This window comes from Mercenaria mercenaria, chromosome 14 (assembly GCF_021730395.1).
Source record: "Mercenaria mercenaria strain notata chromosome 14, MADL_Memer_1, whole genome shotgun sequence".
NCBI lineage: Eukaryota > Metazoa > Mollusca > Bivalvia > Venerida > Veneridae > Mercenaria > Mercenaria mercenaria.
In genome coordinates, this window is record NC_069374.1 from 14,860 (window position 1) to 33,866 (window position 19,007).

General features: G+C 35.9%; 1 long non-coding RNA gene across 1 annotated transcript; it reads right to left on the reverse strand.

Annotated features, from left to right (window-relative positions):
- Window positions 1-16,621: 16,621 nt before the first annotated feature.
- Window positions 16,622-18,755, reverse strand: LOC128548246 (uncharacterized). Its single transcript, XR_008366897.1, has 2 exons — window positions 18,311-18,755; window positions 16,622-17,251 (listed from the first exon to the last, which is right to left on the reverse strand). It is a non-coding gene; the product is annotated as an uncharacterized LOC128548246 (long non-coding RNA).
- Between the last annotated feature and the right edge of the window lie 252 nt (window positions 18,756-19,007).

Sequence of the window (19,007 nt, forward strand, 5' to 3'; positions counted from 1 at the left end):
TTGACCTTGAGCCGACAAGGCCAACTCATGGATTCTTCACATTGTCTTGATGAGGTGATCATTTGACCAAAGTTTCATGAAAATCCTTCAAGGGGTTTAGGAGATATGGAGCGGACATGAAAGTGTTACAGACAGACGGAGGGAAGGAGACCATTCCTATTAGTAAACCCTAACCCTAACCCTATAAGTCTATTAACAAGAGGGTCATTGACCCTAAAGCGCTCACCTGTGTGCAAAGCTTTCTAAGTGAGAAAGTCAATGTTCCCTTTTTAAACCTAGCTATGTATAATCAGACTCTGAGACTGAAATTGACATATTTATATAGATCAAAGAAGGAAGTTGATTTACGCCTTTCTGAGCAAGAATAGATATCTTGCGAAGCCTTAAGGCCGCCATTTTGTTAAACCAAAGTCCCTCTACAGTTGGCCTTACACTGATAAAAATGGCAAGAGTGATACAGGTTCACAGATCCGGGTAATTTCAGACACTTATTCCGCTGTTACATTTAGGTCTACCGACTTAGATAACCAATCTCCTACGCAGTGATCTCCCTTTACCTACGGTGGAACTATAAATCCATCCCAATGCGCGAACATAACCGAGCGGCATTCGAAACAAGATGTTTTTGCAAGTTTCAAACTATGAAAAATATGGCCTCTAGGGATGTCACAAGGATTTTCTATTTTTAGACCTACTGACCTAGTTCTGGACCGCACATGACCCAGTTTCGAACTTGACCTAGATACCATCAAGATGAACATTCTGACCAACTTTCATAAAGATCGCATGAAAAATGTGACCTCTAGAGTGGTCACAAGCAAAAGTTTACGCACGGACGACAATACGCGATCACGGTGAGCTAAAAACATATGAAAAAATCTGTAGTTAGTGACAAGTGCAATAAAGATGATTTGAATTATCGATGTGAAGGTGACTGTATCCTTTGACATAGTGACCTCATTCTCACTTAGAACCGACTCAAGCATATTGAGGATCATTGTGGAAATGTTACATTGAAATCTGCAAAGTAGTTTCTGACTAGACACGATAACAGGAATTGTATACACACGGATGGATGGACTGAATATGAAATGCAATTTGACAAACCCACCATTTGAAAAGATGGTGAGCTAATAAGCCACTTCAAATGTTGGCTACAGTCCCGTGTTATATTTTATGGTGCCCACCCACACTCAGCAAAAGCACCATTCAGTACTAACTTCATATTTTTATGAAGCTGGCACTGTAAGACAATCGAACGGGTGATATTTTCAAGAAACACACTAAGGAAGCAACTGAAATCAATACTTAAATTTACTCCGTTAACTAATTCTTATACAAATAAATTATCTTATGGTCAGACCAATAGGTTTCCACTGTTCCAACTGTAGCATCCAGGTTTGAAAAAATCAGATCTAAAGTTGTCAGATAATCAGTTGTTGGTTCATTTACTAGTTGTTCACACACCAGCCTTTCTGATAAGTACTGTAGAACAGGTCTAGATTTAACTGCTACATCAATATTAAAATCACCTAAAATAGCAATAGGGGTTGACAGACTTACTCTTTGTAACAGTTCATCTCTTAAGAATGTGCGAAAGATACTGTCAGACATATTTGGAGATTTGTATAACACAACAATCTGCACTTCTTGATTACCCTGCACAATCTTCACAATTGTGAATTCAAAATTTTCTGAATTAAACGAGCAATATGAAGATATATTCAGTTCATTTCTGACATATACAGCTATTCCATGTGAAGGTCTTTGAGTTGGTGACTGTGATGACTGATCATTTCGTATCAGGTGAAAGCCATCTATATCATAATCAGCATCAGTATCAGAAAAGCACAACCGTGTTTCAGCAAGACCAAATATATGTGATGACATTAGACTTTGATCATATTTGACATCCTTAAAATGTTTATGTAGAGACCTGCAGTTATTGAAAGCTACTTTTAATACTGAATCCACCGATTCTAAAGGAACATAGCACAACTCCAGTATAGCACTATTTTGTAACCTGTCCATTTCTGTCTTTACTTTTTGATCAACTTGTAAAGCTTGTTCATTGAAATTCAGAATTTGTAGCTTATCTAACGATTTAACTCTACTCAATGCAACATAATGTAGGTGTGGAACCTTCCGTGTTTTCCGCTGAGACAGGTCAATTACAGCACTTTCTAACGTAGTACCTTGTGCTCTATGAACAGTACGCCCAGCAGACGGTTGCAAAGGAAACTGAATCCTTTCAAATGTCTTTTTGTTGTATGTAAAAGACCTTTCGATGTCAAATATTGGTGTCCAATTACGATTTATTTCTGTATGATAAAATCCTCGGTTTTTATATTTTATCCTCGTTTCATTTCCAGCATTTGCGTCATCAAACTGCACCCATATTACACTTGGTCGATTTGTCTCTACTTGCTTGTATTCTAGATGTTTTACAATACAAGAAGCTCCATTAGCTAATCCATCTTCAGTGTCTACATTAACTGTTAGATCATAAATCATTCCAACTACAACAAGTAATTGACAATGTAAATTTGCTGTTTTGTTTGGCTCTGTTGGCAATCTCTGTATGGCTTCTTTCTGTTTTTCATTTGATAGTTTTGGAAAAACAACAGAATCATGACATGGTATTAAAACTTTCTCTGTGTTTAAACTATCAATAATTTTTTCATTGAATATATGCATGTAATAATTTTCTGCAAACAAATGTGGTGAGTCCTTCTGGTAATTTTGTGCATCTGTGTTTATTTCACACTGTTTTAGAACAACTTTGTCATCATCTGTCAAACAATTGCTTCTTAGTCTGTTTAAAAGTTCTGCAAGTTTCAAATCATCCTTTTGTCTCATAATTACTGTCAATTCATACATTGAAAAAGAGTTCTTTCCATAGGTTTATTGAGAGAGCTGCTGCATCATGAGTTAAATCATTAAAAATCCAATCACCACTCACAGGTTTCAACTGGAACAAGTCTCCAACAACAATTATACTTACACCACCAAATGGTGTTCTTGTTCCTTTCAATTCTTGCAGTCTCTGATTAATGAAGTTTAGCATTCCATTGCTTACCATTGATATTTCATCAATGATCACAACTGACAGGTTCTTATACTTAGATCTAAAAGTATTCAAAGCATCACATGTTAATGTTTGATTTGCTTGTTTGTATTTTTGTTTGAAGGCTGATGAAATGGTTGAACCATTGATATTAAATGCAGCTTTTCCAGTGTATGCACATAAAAGAACTCTTATGTCTTCAGGATTCTCACCTTCTTTAAGATTAAGTATTCTGTATAAGGTCTGATATAATGCTTTAATAACTACACTTTTGCCAACACCTGCACCACCTGAGAGAAATGTATATAAAGGTGCATCTTTGGTTTTTACCCAATGGATCACATGATTGTAAAATTGTTTCTGCTTTATGTTTAATGATTGCAATAAAGATCTATAGTCTTCGTCAGAAAGAATATTATCATTTGTAATTATCTGTGGAGCACTGACAGAACATCCAATTTCAATGCCAATATCATATTCCCTGTGCTCAACTGCTCTATCAGGATTGAAATACATAAATGTTTCTGACTCCACAGTTTCTTCTTCAGCAGTTTCGGCTTCTACTTGCTGAGTTCCAGGAGCAATTTCATCAAATGCATCATACTCTGCTTCTGCTAAATCTCTAGCAATTTCTAATTCTTCTGCATGGTGTTCATAATAAGAGCATTTCTGGTCAACTGTTTCTTTCAATGACTCGTAGTGTTCTTTGTATGTATTGAAATTTGCTGGCAGCAAATCAGTTAATTCATTTCTCCACGGATGAAATAACAGAAGTTTTTCTCTGTAATGGTTTTCTTCATCTGTTTTGTGATTAAATCTTACATATCTAATTACTTTTGAGTTTTGACGACGTCTGATTTTGATTCCACTTTTTAAAGTTATAACTGTTTCAATTTCCTCTAATTCCTCATCATCTGTTATTTCCATATTATCTTCATCATCATTTCTTTCATCAGAGTCTCCATTTCCATCCGGATAAATCACTTCAAACTGTGACACATAATCCGCTAAACAATAATGCTGCAATACTTTCGGCCTTTTTGAGTATCTTTTAATAACATTGTCCGACATTATATCTGTTGATTCAGCTGGCAAATTTTCAAGTATGGACACGGGTTTTAATAACTGCACCCTTTCATTTGGAGTAGATGTATTAATAAACACGACATCTCTTGTGCTTTTGGTTAAGGGCATTTGAAGGACCAAATAAACTGCCTCTTGAGCACTAACTTCAACGCTATTGGAAAACACATTTCCAATATGTCTCACTTGTCTTTTGATATCCAAGTTCCCATTCCTTGCTTCTTTGGCAGCTGCATGTAACAAATTACTCATACCTCTTTGAGACTTACTAATATATGACACTATATACATTGCACAAGCATAAGGATCTAGCACAAACTGTATGTCTACATTTGCCCTCCAACCTTTCAACACATGTTCATTATATAAATTCACACGTATTTCACTTGGATTACGTTTCAAAAATACCTTTGGTGAATTCAATGAACTTCTAATACATTTGATGTAATCTTCCTCACTCATTTGTACAACATTTGTCAAAAAGTTGTCATATGACATACTGTATCCATCTTTCTCATCATTCATTTTTTTCTGTAATTGTTGATATAATTTATGGTACTTGTCTCTGTCAGTTTCAAGAGGGTTCAAAATCATAGTCCTGGGAAGAGGTGGTAGTGGATAACCAAAGCGACAAATTCTATCTAGTCTTTTTCTACAAGTTCTAGAATGTTTGTGAGTTTGAATTTCTACAAGAGAACCAACAGCTGGACTATTGATAGAACATGTCAAAAACTGATCCACATACGCAATCAAATCATTAATGGAATCCACGTTGTATTTTGGTGCATTCTTTACCCATACAATCATGTGAATGTGTGGAGACCCACGCTGCTGAAATTCAACTCTGTAAAAATAATCAGCAATTTCTCCAAGTGGTTTGTGCTCACTCTTAAGAACTGTATTAATAAACTCTTGTACTCTGTGGTCAAAATATCTAGAACAAGTGACTGGATCTGACTGAATAAGTTTAATCTTTTGTTCCCATGAAATTCCTTCAATTTGCTCATCAGAATAGTTGACCTTATCATTTAAAGTAGCTAACATTTTCAAAAGATCAATCCATCTAGTGTCAGCAGAAGACAATGATATGAACCATGTTGGCATACCTAACTGTCTTAGCATTGCATATACATCTTTCTTTCGAGATTCCAAATAAGCAGGTGAGTTTCTAAGTTGTTTAAATAAATAGTAACCTTCATCATTTCTGACAATATTATCAATGTACTCAGAGTTTATTACGTGAGCTGCTGTCATTTTACTTGTACCTGTTCGACATCTTCTAACAGCAAGATTGGCTTTATCATTCAGCTGCTTCATTTGTATCTTTTTTAGTTTAAAGAATATATTTGGCACACAATTAGCAGCCCTTCTGTCTTGGCTTCTTAATTCCCATTTTGCAATGTCACTATAATTTACTGGCACAATTCTTGCTTCGTTTTCAAGACGCCTTTTACCACAAAATATGCTTGGGAAACAAAGATATTCCGAATCTGTGTCTTGAAATATGCTAAGTGGTTGTTGACCTTCCCCTGGTGCAAATGTAAATGTCATGTTTCGATTTTCCAGGTTGGCATCGTCTAGTAAAGTGTCAATATTTCCAACATTTTCCTGTGTGATTTCTTCTGCATCTGAATCATACAGCTCTTCACTATTACCTGTACTGTCTGAAGTTTGATATTTTGATTTTTCTTCACATGTATAATGGTCAAGAATTTCACTAGAAACATTTTTAAAGTCCTCGACGTCAAAATTTGATGCATGATTTATTAATGTTTGAAAACAGGATCGCAATAAAGTGTTGTAATTTTGGTCATTTTTATACTCCTCCAGAAGGTCAGCCATACAAGAGTCAAAGTCTTCATAACTGGTATTTTTTAAACTTTTCACTTGAGACTCCAAGAATTCATTCAAAATTTCGTTAGTGTTTGCTGTTACGCTTTCAATCCAATGCTCATCAATTTCAACATTAGCATTTTTATAAAGATCACTGTTTTTCATTAACCAATGTAAAGCAACAAGTACTTTGTGGGGTCTTACATTTTCAGAGAAAGCACATGACTTAAAAGACATTTTTTTCTTCAATTTTACTGGTACTGTAACATTTTCATCAAAAGGTCTTGGTAAAGCATTTACAACAGGTTGAATATCAACTGGTACATTTACAACATTTCCTTTAATTGACAACTGACGACCTCTTGGGAGTTCTCTTAATTGCATAAATGGTATACGTAAAGCAATTAAACGCTCTTCTAATGAGAAAAGTTCCAACTCCTTTGGCTTAACTGGCCACTTCATCCCATTTAAAACAGACAATTTCGGTACTTTACCACTGTTTATGCTAGATTTACATGTTCTACAAACCCATTCCTTGTTATTGACTGATATCACCCCTGTTACATATTTTTCTTTCTCCTTGCAATTTAAATATTTTACTTCTGTTACACTGTGTTTGAACCATGTTTGATGACAGCAACTGCATATATATACAGGCCCAAGTGATATTCTTTCTTGAAAACGATCAATACAAGTGTCAATATCTTGTCCGCATCGTCTTCTCTTTTTTTGCAAGCATTCAGCTTCAGAGAATGAAGGATCTTTTCTCTTTGAAACTTTCCTTTTACTATCCATAACCTTTTCAGCATCTTTACACCTTGCATCTAATCTCCATTGCTGTTTTGCAATTCTTTCTCTTTCCAAATTATATGGACCCTGTAAACATGAAGTCATTGGGCCAACGACGGAAAACCGTCAAAGGATAATCGTTGTTGGGCCACTGTTGGCCCAACAATGATTAATAAGTATTGTAAATACAGCTGTTGGGCCAACGTTGAACCAACATTAAATTTCAGTCAAAGATATCTCTGCATTGGCCCGATATTGATTTTCAGGGAAAGACTTATACAGAGAAAACATCGTTGGCCCAACGTTGGGCCAACGTTGGTCCATTAGAAGTAATGATATAATAATTGTATATTTTACAGGTCACTGTTTTATCACAAACCCCCACAGGTATACACAGGTTGTGTAGCTGTAACATGCAATATTTAATTAATTATTAAACACTTTCCTGCACCAATTCGTAATCAGTTAAATTTGTGCTAATTAAACTAAAAACTTATCTGCAGCCGTAATGATATTTTGAACTATTTCAAAACTACTACATGTACCTTGAAAAAATTGTGAAAAAGGTATTGAAAAAAAAAACCCTTACTAACTCTGTAACAAATATCTAACTTTATACAATCATAAAATGTTTACAATAAATCTGTTGAATATTCCAGAACATGAACTCTCGTTAACCTGAGTTATGTAACAAATCCCAGAAAATGTGGTTAATTTTACTCTCTAGGCCAGATTTCTAGCTTTATAGACATGTGAAGTAAAGGAAACTATTATACATGTGATAGGTCTAGATTTAACAAAAACCCGGTCTTCCAGCTATAAACTGTAAGTAGAAGTGTTTTTTTTATTTTGTTTATGGAATCTTATACAGAATTTCTTTTTATATCCTGTATGCATGTTATATCCATATGACTTGAACATATGTTAAATACTTATATTTAAAGCTGGCGGATGGCACTTGTGTTGAGTATTAAATTCTGTAAATAAAATAACTCATTTTCTTGTTAATTCTAACATATTTTTCTCGGTTAAATACAGACACAAATTAATTTCATACATTTTACGCAAGTTTATGTCCAGCTGTTTATGTGCATGTCTTTAGTTATTGTTATCAATTTGACGTAGATGGTTTAATCAACATTATGATTTTTGTTTTTACAGGGTGCTGTCCAAGGGAGTAATAATGGAGTGCCTAGCACTGTGGTGCACAGGAAAAAATAAAAATATAAAAAGCTGCAACTTCAGTGAGAAAAGAAAACAAACAAACAGAACTTGGATATATAATGAGTTAATATACAGACAGTAATTCACTTTAGTAGGATTTAATTAGTGACTGAAATAAGAAAAATATTTAGATTTATAAAAGACTGGAATCAATATTTTACATGTTGTAGTGATGAAATATTCTGTTATATTTCTTCAGGAAAATTGCAAACAAACTTTAAATAAATGTTAGATTTCTTTTTGTTAAATGTTAACAAAATCACAACTATTTGAAAATAAAACATGTATTAAACAATGCTAGTTTAAGTCTTTTTTTCAATTTCGTAATCGTTGGGATAGCGTTGGCATCCATCTTTGGCCAACAAAGAAACAGAGTTGGCCCAACGTTGGACCAACCGTGATAGACGAAAAAATGCTGTTGGCCCAATGGAGGGCCAACGATGAGTGTAGGATATCAGTTGTTGGCCCAATGGAGGGCCAACGATGAGTGTAGGATATCAGTTGTTGGCCCAATGGAGGGCCAACGATGAGTGTAGGATACCAGTCGTTGGGCCAACGGTGTACCAACCGTTGGGCCAACGTTGCGCCAATTAGCAAAATGGCGTTGGGCCAACGTCGGAAATCTTCGTTGGGCCAACGAAGAGTCTGCCGTTGGCCCAACGTTGGGCCAACGCATGTCTGCTATCTGGGGATTTGATCTTGATTTTCTCTTTGACTTATTTTGTATTTCAAGTTCTTTTTGTTTAATGTCATCGCTTGTTCGTTTCTCTCTTCTTTGTTTTGCTTCCCAAAGCTTAAATTCTTTTACTAATCTTGCCCTTCTTTTCGACATCTTCTCATTTTCTTTCTCTTTCTCTCTGAATTCTTCAGACTGTCTGGCACTGCGCATTGATTGAAGCGTGCGCTGTCTATCTTTCTTCTGATATTCTTCAGACTGTCTGCTATTGCGCATTGATTTGAGCGTGTGCTGTCTATCTTTCTTCTGATATTCTTCAGACTGTCTGTTACTGCGCATTGATTTGAGCGTGCGCTGTCTATCTTTCTTCTGATATTCTTCAGACTGTCTGGCACTGCGCTTTGATTGAAGCGAGCGCTGTCTATCTTTCTTCTGATATTCTTCAGACTGTCTGCTAGTGCACATTGATTTAATCGTGCGCTGTCTATCTTCTGATATTCTTCAGACTGTCTGGCATTGCGCATTGATTTGAGCGTGCGCTGTCTATCTTTCTTCTGATATTCTTCAGACTGTCTGGCACTGCGCTTTGATTGAAGCGAGCGCTGTCTATCTTTCTTCTGATATTCTTCAGACTGTCTGCTAGTGCACATTGATTTAATCGTGCGCTGTCTATCTTTCTTCTGATATTCTTCAGACTGTCTGGCATTGCGCATTGATTTAAGAGTGTACTCTTTATCCTTATTTTTAAATTCGTCACTTTGTCTTTTCTCCTGCATGTAAGTTCTCATGTAAATTGTTCTCGAAGGCATCTTTTGCTTTTTTGTTTGCTTTAATTTACTTCTTTGCATTTGATCTTTGAAGTACTTGCCTATGAGTGTTACATGAGGCTCACAGTTTGAATCTTGTGGCAATGTTTCTTTTTCACAAGCAGTACTATGATGACTAGGAGACTTCTTTTTCCTCTTATTTGTCACAGTTTCCCATTCATTTAAGCCAGGAATGCCAGTAACATTGACTGATTCAACATTCTGTTTACTTAAACACACTGTTGGTTCACAATAAACATTGGTAAAATGAACAGGCAATAAGTCAAATTGCTCTGTTATGTCGATCAACATACTGTCATACAAGGCATACATGTATGTAACAAGATCTTGTAACTGGTGAAACGAAATAAGAATCGATGTTCCATTTTCTGAGGACAACCCAGTTAGACCATGTGAATGTGAATCAAAAAAGAAATATTGGTCTTCTTTCTTAAACACAGCTGAACAAATTGATCCCATCATAAGTAGCAAGTAAGAAGACTTGGTAAATGCAGTATCCAAAGACTGATAAAGAGAAGGCAAACTTATTGTAGCAAACTGCTGTGTGCAAACACCAGAGATGAACTCTAACTTGGTAACAGAAATCTGTTTATTCATGATATTAATATTGACAGGTAGTTCATCAAAATTTAACAGGAAATTCCTAAATCTGTTTGTTCTTTGGAGCTCTTGGACAGTTTTCTTATATAATGTATCCCCATCTAAAAGAACATTATCCAAGTCTTTGCTGCAATTCAACCTTGAATAATTAGCATGAATCAAGGAACACATAGCATTTAATGTGCACTGCCTGCCACGTGACTCTACACTGAAAATATTTTCACCTTGATGAAATGAGCCCAGGATAAATACATCAGAACCTGCTGGTCTTGAGAGTGTATTGAAAACTGGTGCAGCAACATATGAAGATTCACATACAGACAAAACAGATGATTCTATTTCAGATGTAAACATAGTACAATCAAACTGGAGAGTTTTATCAGTTTCCTTTCTGGTTTCACAATGCAAGTCACTTGGTATGCCACTAGAAACATTTTGCATACAGACTGATAAATCATCAAGCGTATCAGTTGGCAAATCACAAGGCAAATCATTCAGTAAATCATCTAGCAAGTCATCAAGCAAATCATCAATCAAATCATCAAGTTCATAATCAGTATCAATCAATCTACGATTCAGCGCAGATGGCCCAGAGGGCTCAGAGAGGCAGGCATCGACCCCCATCTGCTTTCCAGTGCCCTGCACAGATAGACCATAGAGCCTATCTGTACCCATACCAGATGGCCTAGATGCAGACGCAACATTAGGCACAGGCCTCAGTGGACCTGTAGGATCATCCCGACCCTCATCTGGTGTAGCTGCATCAGGATTGACACCATTCAACTCAACCATAGACCTGAAAATGTAAACCAAAAAGGTGCATTTTAGGAAAGACTTCTCTGTCTGACTCAAATTGCTTTACAATGAAAAACATAAAGAACAGGACACAGCTTAATTTTAAACTAGAGCCTTCAATGAAATAACCCACCCCCTATCCCTATAGCTGTTTGTTCAATATATTTTTGCAAAGGTATAATTATCTTTTCAAATGGTGACAGGGGACCGAAATCATAAATTAACATCTTGGCATTCCAACAAAATTAAAGAACACTTGTAACTCTCAAAGTGAGTCATAAAGTTTAGACTAAATTGTTGAAGAAATTCTGTCATAAGTGAAATAAAGCTAACATACAACTGTAAGGACTGAATAGTTTTCAAAACATGTTGGTGTTCATTTACCTAACACCCATGTCAATCCCTCTATCTGCTTGTCTTTTCTCTCTCATGCGAGCAGTTTTAGCCTTCCTGGCTTGGCTAGAGGAGTTCTTTCTTAATTTTGGCATCCTAAGTACAAATGTAATAGTAAATATAGTAGAGACATTTTTTCAATTATACAAGTATTTATGGAAGTTTATGTAACCTGGCAGAGAAATGTTTAAACTTTATACAATAAGTATTTTTAAGCTTGGACTCCAGTGGCCTCACACAAGAAAGGTTGGAACCTATATGACAAATAAGCCAAGTACCGAACCTTCACAGGAAAAGATGAAATATCATCTAGTCTATAAAAACTTGGTGTTCAGTAACAGTGACCTTGATCTTACCAATAGTTGAAGTCTCGAACTGTGAGTCTAAAGCAGATATCAACTATCAGAAAACTAAATACAAGCTTGTACATGTTAAAATGACCAACATGCCAACTTAACTTTACCATCCATTTTCTTCTGAGCTCTGACCCTGTTATTTAACATATATCAAAGAATTGGGAGTCATGCAATAGTAAAAATATTTGTTTGCATTCAAATTATATTACCTCACTCCTGAAAGTCCCCTATCTTATGATCTCTCAATCAAACTCAAACAGGTCACCTCCTCCAACACTAGAATTACTCTCGCCACTTATCTGTCACTATCGGTTTGTTTAATCACTATATCACTATATTCACTATATTAATCTGTCACTATCAGTTTTTTCAATCACAATATATAACACAATAAATATAATGTACACAAGTAAATTGTCAAGAATGTCGTCAGAATGTCTTCAGAAGGCTCAAGTTGATACTAGAAGAAAAAGAAAAGTTTGTTAGTCAAAATAAGATTGATGACATGTTCATACATCAGCAAAAGAAAATAGAATTTTCAAAATCTTAATTAAGACAATATTTCATTCCAAATTAATAAGGGGGAGAGCTCAATGGCTGAGTAGTCTGTGACTTCAAATCACTTGTCTCTCTCAGCTTTGGGTTTAAGTCTCACTCAGGCATGTAGGGCATTGAATTCTGGTCTACTGTTGGAAAATTAAATACTGCTTAAACACAAGTACACACATTGTTGCAATTCTTTCATGTAAAAAAAATGACTATAACGGTCCTGAATCGCTCAGATGTCCACACATGATCAAGTTTTGAAGACGCATTGAAGAATATGGCCTCTACAGGGGTCACAAAGTCCATTTACAAGCTATGATTATACTGGAACTTACTTTGACAATCACAGGAAAATATTTTTTAATCTATAATATGTCTCACTTAAGGTATATCAGTAGACTACTTTCAAAGAAATTTACAGATATGTAAGAAATAAAGCAAAACATAAAGTGATAACCGTGTTCAACAAGGAAGTGTTCTCCCTAGAAGAGGCCCTTTCCAGCATTGGTAATTTTAAACAAAAAAAATGTGTGTTTATTGTGTAAGGATTATGATCCAAATTGTTTCTTTTTATTTGAAAATTGTTAATAGAAGAGGACTACTGATAGCAGCAAAATTATTCAATCCACAGAATTTAGCAAACCTTTTTTTACCAATGGCACTTACCCGGTACGGCTGAAGCCTGCGATTACCAATAATGAAGCATTGTATTATTAATAATTGCAAGTCAATAATTTGAGAAATGGGTACAATTCTGTTTTTGCAGAATTTTAGCGCATTTCAAACATGATTTTTCTGCCATCAATGCAGAAATTCTAATAAATAATATTTTTTTCTTCCTCGGACTGAGATTGGGTAAGATCCACTCCAACTGAAGAATCCTGAAAAGATAAAAACATCAAAAAGGTCAACATTCTGACCAATTTTAGTGAAGATCCATTGAAAAATATGGCCTCTAGAGAGGTCAAAAGGATTTTCTATTTTTAGACCTACTGACCTAGTTTTTGACCGCAGTTAATCCAGTTTCGAACTTGACCTAGATATCATCAAGGTGAACATTCTGACCAATTTTCATGAAGATCCATTGAGAAATATGGCCTCTAGGAAGGTCATAAGGATTTTCTATTTTTAGACCTACTGAACTAGTTTTTGACCGCAGTAGACCCAGTTTTGATCTTGACGATAATATTATCAAGGTGAACATTCTGACCAATTTTCATGAAGATCCATTCACAAGTATGGCCTCTAGAGTGGTCACAATGTTTTTCTATTTTTAGACCTACTGACCTAGTTTTTGATGGCACGTGACCCAGTTTCGAACTTGAACTAGATATCATCAAGATGAACATTCAGACCAACTTTCATACAGATCCAATGAAAAATATGGCCTCTAGAGAGGTCACAAGGATTTTTCATTATTTGACCTACTGACCTAGTTATTGAAAACACGTGACCGAGTTTCAAACTTGACCTAGATATCATCCAGGTGAACATTCTGACTTATTTTCATGAAGATCCATTGAAAAGTATGGCTTCTAGAGAGGTCACAAGGTTTTTCTATTTTTAGACCTACTGACCTAGTTTTTGACCACAGTTGACCCAGTTTCAAACTTGACCTAGATATCATCAAGATGAACATTCAGACCAACTTTCAAACAGATCCCATGAAAAATATGGCCTCTACAGAGGTCACAAGGTTTTTTTGTTATTTGACCTACTGACCTAGTTATTGACGGCATGTGACCCAGTTTCAAACCTGACCTAGATATCATCAAGATGAACATTCTGACCAATTTTCATGAAGATCCATTTACAAGTATGGCCTCTACAGAGGTCACAAGGTTTTTCTATTTTTAGATCTACTGACCTAGTTTTTGACCGCAGTTGACCCAGTTTCAAATTTGACCTAGATATCATCAAGATGAACATTCTGACCAACTTTCATACAGATCCAATGAAAAATATGGCCTCTAGAGAGGTCACAAGGTTTTTTTATTATTTGACCTACTGACCTAGTTTTTGAAAACATGTGACCAAGTTTCGAACTTGACCTAGATATCATCAAGATGAACATTCAGACCAACTTTCATACAGATCCCGTGAAAAATATGGCCTCTAGAGAGGTCACAAGGTTTTTCTATTATTTGACCTACTGACCTAGTTTTTGAAAACACGTGACCAAGTTTCGAACTTGACCTAGATATCATCAAGGTGAACGTTCAGACCAACTTTCATACAGATCCCATGAAAAATATGGCCTCTAGAGAGGTCACAAGGTTTTTCTATTATTTGACCTACTGACCTAGTTTTTGATGGCACGTGACCCAGTTTCGAACTTGACCTAGATATCATCAAGGTGAACGTTCTGACCAACTTTCATGAAGATCTTTTGAAATATATGGCCTCTAGAGAGGTCACAAGGTTTTTCTATTTTTAGATCTACTGACCTAGTTTTTGATGGCACGTGACCCAGTTTCGAACTTGACCTAGATATCATCAAGGTGAACATTCTGACCAACTTTCATAAAGATCCCACGAAAAATGTGACCTCTAGAGTGGTCACAAGCAAAAGTTTACGCACGCACGGACGCACGCACGGACGCACGCACGCACGGACGACGGACGCTGCGCGATCACAAAAGCTCACCTTGTCACTATGTGACAGGTGAGCTAAAAAGTAGGACCACCTGGAGTTATAGTTCCTTGATTCTGCACTCCCTCTCACTGACCTTTATCAAGAATATTTTTAAAGTTTCTTTCTATACAAGTCTTTGCAAAACTTGGGATCCCCGGGGCGGGCCTCTTTTCACCCCAGGGGCATAATTTGAACAATTTTCATAGAGGACCATTAGATCACATGCCAAATATCAAGGCTCTTGGTCTTGCGGTTTTGGACAAGGAGATTTTTAAAGTTTTTCCTTTTGGTTGCCATGGCATGGAATTCAATTCTTTGAACAATTTTGAAAGGGGACCACCCAAAGATCATTCCTTTGAAGTTTAGTGTAATTCTGCCAAGTGGTTTTAAAGAAAAAGATTTTTTTAGAAATTGTTGACAGATAGACGACACACGACGGACATTGAGCGGTCACAATAGCTCACCCTGAGCCTTTGGCTCAGGTGAGCTAACAAAACTCCAGAAGTCTTGCAACAGCTTGACTTTCATGTGAAACAAAGTGCATGGAAGTGCATGGAACAGAAGTCTCACACAAAGATTCTAACATGATTTCAAGGGCAATAACACTACCATATGTAAATCTTTTTACAATCTTTCTTCCACTCATACTGCAAAACCCACTGCATAAAATTTAATGCAGACTCAATAATTTATATAAAGTAAAATGTAAGTGAAGTAAAATGATTATATATATAAACACGTCCTAGCTAACACTCTTTGCTAAAATCAATCATTAAAATTTTACAGCCAAAATGCTTACATATCCAGTCTAAGATAAGACAAGAATTTCTGGTTATATATCTTTATCTCTCTTATCACTTGATACTTTTGACACAGATTCAAGCTATTGTCCAATATCTTCACCCACATTAGAGTCCTTAAACACTTCAGTGACAGTGACAGCCTCCTCAGATGTGCCCAGGTTCACTATATGGCATTGAAATAATCGAGCACAATGTCTCCTGTGACAGCTCTTCTATTTTAAAAACATTCTTGTTTGTTTGTTGCACACTGGTTCTAGTCTATTGTATGGTTACAAACATTTTACACAGATCTTGATTTATAAGCATGGCAGAGGATAGCTCAGGATGAGTTTTGTCCATGCTTCTAGCTATTGTCTGTGTATCTGTGTCTGTCTGTAATCTTTTATCTTCAGGTTTGCTTTAATGTTCATGATAAGAGAGATAAATATATCAAAACATTAAAATAAGTATAATACTAAGCAAAAAAGGGGCATAATTCATGAAATATAGGTGCAGGAGTGGTGCATCTTATGCCATATGATGTGGAACAATGGTTTTAAGTTTGAATAAAATACATTTAGTAATAACAGAGATAGAGCGAAAGTGCACCAAAACTTTAACCTGAAATTCTAAGTAAAAGTGAGGGGGAATAATTCATAAAATATTGGTGTGAGAGTTATGGCCCTTGTGCTACATGATGTGGGTGATGATGAGGAATAACTATTTGACTATTATAAGTTTGAAACAAATCCATCAAGTAATTACGAAGATAAGGAGAAAAAAAGAAAGTGTTAAAAAAACTTTAACCAAGGTGGGGACACGGAATGACGCCACTGCCGGGGTGAGTAAAATAGTTATCCATATACTTGGTATATTCAAGCTAAAAATAATGTATTCCCAGCATACCAAAACTGGATGTTTGCTATTTTTCAGCTGCCCTTTGGGTCTCAAAAGTGGAGGTTTTTTTCGGCATAATTTAAGCTCACAATCACACAATTTTAGAGACAAATCCAAAAATTTATATTATCTTTTATTCTACTTTTAAATATATTCACTTCAAAATACTAACAGAATACATTATACTATTTTAACAATACAATATATATGACATATCAGTATCACTTTTCTGTTTCATAATTGATGTCCTCTTATCAAGATATCACAATGAATACAAATCACTAGAGTTGTCTCCACTTAACCATAGACACTTTATAAAAATACTGAAAGCACAGTTTCGTATTTCAACAAGTAACACATCATTTATGCCGTCTTCACTTACGAGTGTATACATTACACGCTGACTTTCCCTCTCTAATAAGTTCATGAGATGAAGAGAATGTTAACATATAGAGTGATTTTTCATTTTCACAGACATTAAGTTCTGAATGGTTTCCAGAGCTAGGTTGTTCCTGCTGTCAGTTTGTATCTTCCTCAGTATGCTGAAGGACGGCTCTGGATCAGCATTGCAGTGCGGTAGTGACAGGAGAAGTAAAGCCATCTTACTCAGTTTAGGACACCTCTCCTTTCCAGTGTGGAGCTTCATTTCCCCTGATAGATACCCGGTATGTCTCTATATGATCTGGTTTGGGCAGTTCAGTCTCGGGAGTAAAAAGAACCACTGACAAACTGGACAAACAGATGGCAACTGCAACAGAAAGATTGATATTTAGGAATTATGTTTCAGTTAAAGAAATTGAATAATTGAGTAAAATAATGTATACCAAGAGCCTCGCCAAGGGGGGCAATATATGCTCCAAGGGTTACATAAGAAGATCGGGGCAAAAATTTAAAGAACTTGACTGTTGAAGCCCAAAGGACAGGAACAACAAAGGGAAGAAACTCCAGAAAAAATCTAATGTCCACAAAAAATCCTTAGCAGGTACAGGTAAGGTCAAAATACACCTTAAAATTGGAGATACCATACATGTTGTACCACAGGAAATTGGTCTCAGTTTTTCCCTACGGCCAATAATAAAAGTTTCAAAATAAGCTATTTATAGTAACAAGAAAGTGAAGTTACTAAAAAAAATATTGTAAGTGAACAAAAAAGGGATCTGCCAAAGAGAAACAAGAGCCATGCAATGCAAAGCAATATACACAAAACAAAATCATATATGACCTTTGACCCCTACGTGTGACCTTTACCTTCATGCGAGACATCCAAAACATGTGCTACGCACATGGTCTTTGTGTGGTGAACATTTGTGTCAAGTTTGTTTGAAATCCTTCAAGGGGTTCAAGAATTAAAGAGCTGACACAAAATTGCTAACAGACGAATGGACACCAAGGGTAAAACATAATACATCCCTTCGCGCATATAAAAATGTTTGTTCCATCTTCAATGCATCCCCTTCCCGGAAATGACAAAATGTTGCTGCTTTATCAAAAGTAGCTGCACTTTTTAATGAAATACCTCTCTGGAAAAACTGTTAACAGACTGTTTAGTATATTTTGCTGCTTAACCCTCAACATACTGGACACAATTGATTCTGCCTTTGTGACCAGTGTAGATCATGATCAGCCAGCACATTCATGCAGTCTGATTATGATCGGCACTTATCACTATTCAGTCAGTATCTTTTTGTTAAGCACCCCTTTAAAACAGTTAATGGGACTGTCCAAATCGAAAGATGGACAAGTTCATTATAGAAATTAAGCAGGGTAAAGGTTAGAATAAATTTCAAAGCTGAAATTATATTCTGACCTTCTTCAGGTGAGACAGTATCCCTTAGGTTTGGTTTCTTGAAGCTCAGTGACTGAAGGGTAGCATCTTTGAACCATAGTAACTACCATATTCTCATAGAAGACCCACACGTCACTGAAATATACCATAACATATTTAAACAACAGTCATCCATTTATTTTAAATTGAGAAATATAGGACTGAAATAGCTTTTGCAAGCTGTAAGCATTTATAAACCTTGCTGAAAACGGTAACTTTTATAAACAAGAGGGCCATGAAGGCCTTGTATTGCTCACCTGACATAGGAATCATTAAGATTAACATGCTGACCAAGTTTCATTAAGATATGGTCATAAATGTGGCCTCTTGAGTGTTAACTAGCTTTTCCTTTGATTTGACCTGGTGACCTAATTTCTGACCCTACATGACCCAGATTCAAACTAGACCTTGAGATCATCAAGATTAACATTCTGACCAAATTTCATTAAGATACAGTCATAAATGTGGCCTCTAGAGTGTTAACAAGCTTTTCCTTTGATTTGACCTGGTGACCTAGTTTTTGACCCACTTTGGTGATGGTAAACAAGTGATGAAAGTTTCAAAGCTTTATCTCAAAAGACTTTGTCAACCGAAAACATGAACTGGTACAAAAAACTTAACCATGATTTCTAAGTCAAAAGAGGCCATAATTCAGCCAAAATCCTTGATGGAGTTGTGC